The following is a 9,228-nucleotide window of genomic DNA, read 5'->3' as shown; positions in this document are numbered from 1 at the left end:
CTTCCGGCAAACAGCAATGGTCGTCTGCTTGTATGCAACGTACCCCATTTTAACGAGAGCTCCGCGGTTAGAGTCGGTCTCAGTCTTTTCGCGAGCACTATGATTCGACTTTGTTGCCTTGTGGACTACAAAAGTAGCGACTGGCAATATGTCAAGCTGTGACATCGTGTCCCTCTGCAAGGCAGGGTACGAGCGAACTGGCTGCTGCCCATCGGACTGCCGCTATCCGATCGGCGCCAGGATTTGCGCGTTTGTGGCCGTCACTTTACACCGGAAGATTACTAACGCAATAACGTTTCGCGAGTCCGGTATTAGGGCAAACGCAAGCGCAAGGGGACAGGGTCTGGCCGCTTGACTGTGCCGTAACGGGATGAGCCATGAGATGAGCAGAAGGGCAAATGGGAATGGTCTGCCCCGTGTAGCCACCTGGTGGCACAGAGCTCAACCATACACAGTAGCAGTAACGAAGTGTATTCTTCTTTGCTGCTGGTGTGTATTTTTCGCAGGAGTGTAATCATCAACACGTTGTTTTTATAAATGTTTAAAATGTTTTACACTTGTTTAGAGCAATATTAGCGCTTTGTTTGGCTGGTTAAGCGCTGCGCCAACAAGTGTCTGGATCGTGCAGACCGTTCAGGCCGCTCACGTACGTCTACGCTAAAGTTCCTTCATCAGCTTGAGTTTATGCCTCCAGTCATTTGCCGAAATGATCAGCTTGCCTGTGGTTACCGGAATACCAGACACGTTCGGCGCTACGACAGATTGCTCGCAACGCACGCTGCTTCGATAGCTCCGCTTGGGGTCGACGGCCAAGCGGCTAGCGGAGAGGTCTCGCGCGGGCGGGGGCGGGCTCCAAAACAACCGGAAGTGGACGATGTGACGTCGCATCGTGACGCCGAACCATTGAAGGCGGAGCTTAGTCCCGCTCGCTCGGCGAACGAGTTGAGGAGGAAAAGCATGGCTAGGGAGGAGGGTAACTTCTAATCGCTTGTAGCTCCATTAATACGTAACGCTTCACTTAAATTGTGGTGCGAATGTCCTACTTAAGCTGTACCCTACGCGTCTACAAAATTTGTCCGAACCGTTTCAGGGGCCCTTTAACTACTTGGACCTGCAACATTTGCAGTTTTTGAATACTGTTTGGTTTGACAGTGTATGTGATGTCATCTGTTGCCTCAGCTTTTTTCACCATCAAATAAGCAATAGTCATTTCTAATTTCTTTTTATTGTGTCTGTCGCTCTCAATTTACTCTTCACGGCTTCTCTTCGAATGCCTCAACTGTTGAGCTTCCTGCTTCTGCTCCTCCAAGCACATTTGTCGCCGGTTCCATGTGCATAAAACTGGTATCTGCAGCTCCTTTGTAATTTCAACTTTAAGGATGTCGCTTTCCTTCTATTACCTCCAGACACAATTTTCTGTGACATGCGAAAGAGTGTCACAGAAGGGAAAAAAAGCGCTTTGCAATGTCTGCTAAGTCTAGCCAAGTGTACAAGTTTAAGGACTTTCCAGTACTTCTAAAAATTCAAGGGTTTTCAATGCCTTGAAAATGGCATTTTAGAAATAAAGGATTTTCAAGGATCGCTACAAACCCTGGATTCTAGCACATAAATAATTTTACAAGCTTATTTTGGCATGGAGTTAGGAAATTCATGCTTTCTAGCTAACGCTGCACTATCTCTGTACAGTGAAGCCACGAGAGCGCAACTATTTTGGAGTAAAGAAAAATACTGAAAGCTTTTAATACCACTCTTCTTTTTTTCTATGGAGCTTCGTATTGCCTAGTTAAGTTTACGAATGTGCCTGGTTTTGGCGGGCGTTTCTTCGACATTTTCTGGAAGAAGCAGATGTCTAGCCCCCGTATTCGGAAATGTATCTTAATACAAAGCTCATGCTTGACTTGATATAAACGACGCCTGGTGCGAACGTCCCCCAAGACGCTCACTGCCTTTCTTTTGGTGCGTTCACGACTTGCGTCGTTTAGATCAAGTCAAGCATGGGCTTCAAGTTATGATGCATTTCTGCATATGGGGGTAAGCGTGCACAATTCTAGGCAACGCACTGTGCCATTGACACTGAGAGAAAACGGGGAAAACAGAGTTAACCACTTATGCTCCTAAACTTTCGCGTACCTGTGGTGTGCGTGTATCGTGGAAGAAGAAACAGCGCAAACACAAGGACGAAAAAAAGCATCAACCACACCAGCGCTTCGTGGTGTGGCATGTTTTTGCGTCGTCCTTGTGTTGCGCTGTTTCTTCTAAAATGCTCAACCAACTAGCCGGCAAGTCCATCCTGTGCATATATAAATTGAACACACGCATGAGTGTAGATGGTCTTCGAAGCTTTTAGAACGAGCACTGCCACAGGATACGAGCAGTGCAGGCGTAACAAGTGGACACATTAGTCATTTAAACATGCGTGCCAATGCATTTGACGCGGCTATCGGCATAAGCAGTCTCCAAATGCTGGAATGCATGCGCTTCAAAACGCTAACGACCCGCTGCTAATGCAGGACAACAGCTCACAGCGGACTGAACCAAACTCTAAACTAATGCACTTGAAAAGAACGCCTACACGGCAGCGTGAGGCACGTCGAAATGCCTGGTACTGGCGTCGCAGTTGCTCACCTGTATACGCGTGAATTAAATTCACATACGTGGATGGTTGGCGCAATACTTTGTGTCCGCGTATTTTGGAGAACATGGACTGGAGAAGCACTCGATCATGAGCTCAACGGCAGGTCTGTTATTTTCCTGCGGTGACGACAAGCCGTGAATAGTTCTCACGTTGTCGTCTACGTTGTCTTCCTTCGTTAGTCGTAGCAAGGAATGGAAATGATGCAAACGCACACGTATTCCAGTACACAACAGCACAGCACACTGCAGAGAAACCCCACCCACCACAGCCGATTCATCAAATACGTTTGGTATATATATAACCTCTAAAAGAACACGACTGGGCGTGGCGGCGCTGTGGTGTAATGGTTATGATGTGTGTTTTGAATTGTACAAATGCGAGTGTACGCGGATTCGAATCCACATGACGTATAGAGCATTGTGATTCTTGATAAGTATGTGATCCCCTTGACAATTGTATTCTAATTAGATTGTGTGACTCCTGATTGTGAAATTTGCGAAAATATTTGCAGATTAAGTGTTAATTCGCTTTTTTTTTTCTCCTCAGTGGCGTTCGTGACGCATACGCATAGGCCGCTTCAGAGCAGTCACGCCTCACGGTAGGCATCAAATAGCCAGGAAAAAATGACTTTAAAATCCTGCATAACTTTGCTCACGCCTATTCTGAAGGCCGCTTGGGATCGGGCCAGTGTCTGAGGAGCCGCCTAGGGAACAGTATGGGTGCGATCTTGTACGCGTTCCAAAATAGAACGGAGGCGGTTCGTTCCACCGAGCCAAATACGATTCGTCAATTCGAACCATGCCGAACGCCATGACGTCAAGTGTGACGTGATATCTGCTGTCAATCATTCCGTGTCGTCTGCTATCGGACAAACGGAACGGAACATACCGCCTATTTCGTGACGTAAAGAACGAACCGCCTCCGTTCTATTTTGGAACGCGTACAAGATCGCACCCTATATCAGCGGCCCTAATTTGATCTGATTTCCTGCCTGCATGCGTGACCAGGACTTGGCTAAGAGGGTATTGGGAAGAGTACTAGCACTCTGTTCTGAAGGAGTACAAGCACTCTGTTTGGGGGAGTAGAAGTACTCGGTCTGGCGGTGTACTATTAACCCTGCGGGGAGAGTATTAGCACTCTGCGGAAGAGTACTAGCACTCCCTGTGGGAAGAGTATTATCACTCTGCGGAAGAGTACTAGCAATCCCTTGCGGTGGAGTAACAAAACTCTGTCAGGAGGAGTTCACCTACTCTCTCTCAAAGAGGGTCGATCTACTCTCGAAAAGAGAGTGAAATATGGGACAAGCAGCTACTCCCTCAAAGAGAGTGCCCGGCACTCCCTTAGTTTTTAGAGTGTATGCCAGCGTCGAAAGCTCCCTACATCAGCTCCAAGCAGACAACTGCAACCGGTTCCTTGTCCGTCGCAACCATTTGAGGTCGTTGGCGTTGACCTGTATGGCCCTCTTCCTGTGACTCTCACCGGTAAACGATGGATTGTGACAGCCGTTGATCACTTGACACGCTACGCCGAAACAACTTGTGTGAGTTCTGCCTCAGCCTCTGAAGTTGCTACATTCATACTTCAATCCCTAATACTGCGTCACGGTGCTCCTCGCGTCCTCCTGAGCGACCGTGGAAAAGCATTCCTCTCGCAACTAATAGACGAAGTACTCAGAGCCTCTGGAACCACCCACAAGACTACCTCCAGTTACCATCCGCAAACCAACGGCCTCACAGAGCGATTTCATCGCACGCTGTCAGACATGTTAGCCATGTACATCGACCCGGATCACAGAAACTGGGACGCAATTTTACCATTCGTGACCTTTGCATATAATACCGCCGTTCAACGCACGACCGGTTACTCGTCATTCTACCTTGTCTATGGTCGTTCGCCCTCTTCCTGTCTTGACGTCTCTTTCTTCGCGCCAACTGTACATCAATGTCCTTCCTCCTGCGAAGAATATGTGTCCCGCATTCTGCGTTGTCACCAGCTCGCCCGCATCAACATCGAAGCACGGCACCGCAAGCAGCATTACGACACCTCTCATCGCGTCGTGTGCTTCCGCCCTGGGGAGGAAGTGCTCCTCCGGACACCAGTTCGTACTCCTGACTTGTGTGACAAGTTTCAGCTTCGGTTCAGCGGCCCCTACAAAGTCTTGGAGCAGACTTCTCCAGTGAACTATCGCGTGGAACCAGTTATTGTTCCAAATGACCACCGCTACCGCGCCGCTGGGATTGTCCACGTTTCCCGTATGAAGCCTTTCATGAGACGTTCACCGCCCCGTTGAATTGCGGCCAGGATGGCCGCTCTCGCGCGAGGGGAGATTAGTGTGGGAATTTATAAGCTATTCTTTGTCATCTGTAGATGATCATCATCATATGGGGTTCATATGGGATTCTTCATCATCGCTTGTGGGGCTGGCTCTCGTGTGTGCTCCGTGCTGTGGGCGTGGTCGGTTCGCCTAATCTTTTGACGCGGAATAAACGCCGTGATAACTGCTGCGTCACAATATATATATATATATATATATATATATATATATATATATATATATATATATATATATATATATATATATATATATATATAAACGAGAAGAGAGGGGGTTAACCGAGGGTCCCGATTTTTATTATATCATGAGAAGCCAACAGACACTGACACCAAGGACAACATAGGGGATATTACTTGTGCTTAATAAATGAAATAAACGATAAATTAATGGAAATTAAAGTGGATGAAAAAAACAACTAGCTGCAGGTGGGAACCGAACCCACATCCTTCGCATTTCACGTGCGATGCTCTACGAATTGATGTGGCTTCGGTTCCCACCTGCGGCAAGTTGTTTTTTCATCCACTTTATTTTTCCATTAATTTATCGTTTCTTTATTTCATTTATTAAGCACAAGTAATATCCCCTATGTTGTCCTTGGTGTCAGTGTCTGTTGGCTTCTCATGATATGACTAATAAAAATGGGGACCCTCGGTTAACTCCCTCTCTTCGCGTTTATTACATAACGAGGGTCTCGAATCCGGCAACATTGATGCCTCCAGGTAGCATGTGTGGGTTTATTGACCAGCTGCCTTCACCCAAAAAAGATCACGTTCTCGTGACGCCTGCGGCAAGAAGGACGTTCCACGTCCGCCGCCAAGGTATGTGAGTGATGGCGCTGGCTAACACTCCCAGGGTTCAACTAGGACACATAAATACCCAAGAAAGTGGATGGGGAAACAGCGCCGCGGTAGCTCAATTGGTATAGCATCACACGCGAAATGCGAAGGATGTGGGTTCGGTTCCGACCTGCGGCAAGTTTTTTCATCCACTTTAATTTCCATTAATTTATTGTTTCTTTATTTCATTTATTAAGCACAAGTAATATCCCCTATGTTGTCTTTGGTGTCAGTGTCTGTTGGCTTCTCATGATATGACTATATCATATCCGTGCCCGCTTGTCTCCCACGACCGCGCCTTCGAGCGTAGCCCTTGTTTAGCGACCCCTACCTTTGTGATCTCCGCTACATTCGTTATATAGTATATCGACTTCGCGCTCCTCCCATAATGGAAGCCAACAAAGACTTACCGTCTGCCAACATCGGAGCAAGTGACCTCGTCCGTTCGCGGAACTTCCCCCCCTGCAACGCCGCAGGCACGCCAGCAGAATAAAACGTGCTGTTCGTCAACTCATCTAGCGATCGTGAATCACCGCGTCTTGTGGACTACGAGGCAACCGATTCCTCTGCACACACGGGCGCCTCGCCTCAAACGCGTCCTGCGGAACAACACATGGAAAGCGTCGCCTGCTAGCGACGCCACTGCGCATGCGTGTGACCCCGCTGCCACCGAGCGCGGCGGCTTCCCCAGCCCCTCGCTCCCCCCTCGTCGCCGGCTCGTCTGCTACGGACAATCCCGCGCCGCCGGTAAACACGAAAGGCTCCGCCCTCACGCGCCACTGCGAGCGCGTACGGAGGCAACACCCTCTGAGAACTGTGTCAACGGAGGAGCCCTCTCCACGTGGCCCTCCTTCTCTTCGCCTGCTACTACTCCCGCCGCCTTGCCTGAAAGCACGAATGGCAGTGACGCTCCCACGCACGCGCCTGGCCTGACTCGGTCGGGGAACCCCTCTTTTCGTCCGCCTCCCAGCCCGCTCAAGGCTCCGCGACCGGAAGGAAGGACGCTCCCCGCGCCGGGCCCTTGACGCCGCAAAAAACACTGGACTCTTGCTCTCGCAACGAGCGCATCGGACAGTTAAACCCAGTTGTGTCCTCGGGCCACTACGTCCTCTGATTCAGGACGCCTTCTCACAGGCTGATTATGATTTTCAATAGGTGAAGCGCCAATAGTGACAGCACACAAGAAGAAATACAGACAGGACAAGGCGCTACTTGCAACTGTTTGTTGAAATCACAGGTGGCTGATTATATAGCCATGAGGAGAGGGGAACGAAAAAAGAGGGACACTGAAATGTGAATGCGCACGTGCGAGAACACTGAGGATAAAGGGAATCACGCTTAATCTAAATCTAAAACTTATCTAAAAACATGCTTTCATTCGTGTATATATTCAACGACGGGGTACTGACACAGTTGTCCCCTCTTTTCTTAATCTCGTTGGCCTCCAACAATTCACGCGCAACAGAATCTTTACTTTTATACATGATTGTCGTATCATGAAGCCTTGCTTTACATACTTGTTCATCCTCATTCCCGCAGGCCTTGCAATGAAGCGGCAAGTTTGAACCATATCCAGTTTTCAATGAAAGCTTATGCTCCCGCAGGCGTTCATTAATGCATCGGCCAGTTTGGCCGATATACACTTTTCCACACTTCAGTGGTATGTGGTATACTACCCCTTCTTCCCACTTAACAAAAGGGTTTGTATGTTTAATAGAACACCCAAGAAAAGAGGGGACACTTAAGAAAAGAGGGGACAACTGTGTCAGTACCCCGTCGTTGAATATATACACGAATGAAAGCATGTCTTTAGATAAGTTTTAGATTTAGATTAAGCGTGATTCCCTTTATCCTCAGTGTTCTCGCACGTGCGCATTCACATATTCAGTGTCCCTCTTTTTTCGTTCCCCTCTCCTCATGGCTATATAATCAGCCACCTGTGATTTCAATAAACAGTTGCAAGTATCGCCTTGTCTTTTCTGTATTCCTTCTTGTGTGCCATCACTATTGGCGCTTCACCTATTGAAAGCTATGCACCAACTAGCCCCACAACGTGTTTCACTGATTTTGATCGCACCCCCTCCTGGGCAGCCGCAAGGACCCACCGCGCCGTTCTACAAAAACGCGCCAAAGACCAAGCCCCGACAGTCAAAGTCGCCTCCCAAGGGCCCAAACGACAACGTCGGCGCTACCGAAATTGGGTTCAACCCGATCAACCCCCTGATCCGAGGGACGAGGCCGCCGAAACGGTTCTCTACAGACCGAAAGGCAAAACGGCCAACTTTCTCTCTCTGACAAAGGACGCCATTGCCGCCCAACTATTCAATATACCTGGTAGCCAGCGCGTCCGAGTCAACCTTCGTGGCAATGTGGTCGCCGTGGACTGCCTTCCGGGTGCTGACCTCACGCCACTTTTGGCTGTTTCCGCGGTCGGCGGAGTCGAGGTGAAGTCCAAAATCGCATCGAAAAACACGTGCACCGGCGTCGTTTTCGGCGTTGACCCTGCTCTCGACTGCGTCACCATCGCCCGGAACATCGAGAATGAATGAATGAATAAAACTTTATTTGAAACGGCTCTTCGTCCGTGCCGTCCGCCGCTTCGGTGCCGTGTGATCATGTAGTAGCACCCGGAGCGGGGGGTGTGGTGGCGCCCTGGACGTGCCTTATGTGTTGCACAAGGAGCGACCAAAAAGCGGCTCGGTGGGGTTCAGGAGGAGTGGTCCAGCTCTCCCAACAGTAAGGAATAGAAGGGCTCAGGGGAGAGGTGGGGAGATAGTAAGGCGAGGACTGTGCACGGGGGCAGGTCCAGTACGTGTGGCGAACGTCGGGATAGCCGCTGCACACCGGACATGTCGGATGGCCGCGGCGTTGTTCAATAATGACGCGTGTACTTATCTTTATCGGGCGACCACGTTTCGCCGCCTAACAAATGTAATCGCACAGCGCTGGATGCGCCTGCATGTATCCGAATTTTCTGGAAAGTTATCGATGCTTCCATCCGGCTGTCTGGTGTCGCAGAACTTTGTGTTATCTGATTTCATCGCGTGACGCGAATGGTGTAGAAGTTTGTGGAAGGCACGCGGGTCCGAAGGATTAGTCTGGAACATTCGATGACTGCTGTATAAAAGCCGACGCGCTTGACCCGCTGATCAGATTTCCGACGATCGCCGACCTTGTTCGCCGCTATCGTTGTGCTATAAGTGTAGCCTGTTCTTGTGGGCACAGGTTCGCCCAATAAAAGTTAGTTTTTGCCTTTCACAGTATCGCTACTGTGTTCTTAACGTCACCACCACGTGACAATAATGTGTTGCATGGCGTCATTCGCCAATGTTAGAGTTTGAGCCTGACGAATTAGGGAGCCGTCGTGGCGGGTAAAGGAGGGATCGGGGGCCGGATGGGTACATGCAGACGAGCGCAGTTCG

This window comes from Dermacentor andersoni, chromosome 7 (assembly GCF_023375885.2).
Source record: "Dermacentor andersoni chromosome 7, qqDerAnde1_hic_scaffold, whole genome shotgun sequence".
NCBI classification, from domain to species: Eukaryota; Metazoa; Arthropoda; class Arachnida; order Ixodida; family Ixodidae; genus Dermacentor; species Dermacentor andersoni.
The sequence above is the reverse complement of the archived record's forward strand: the minus strand, read 5'-3'. Positions refer to the sequence as shown.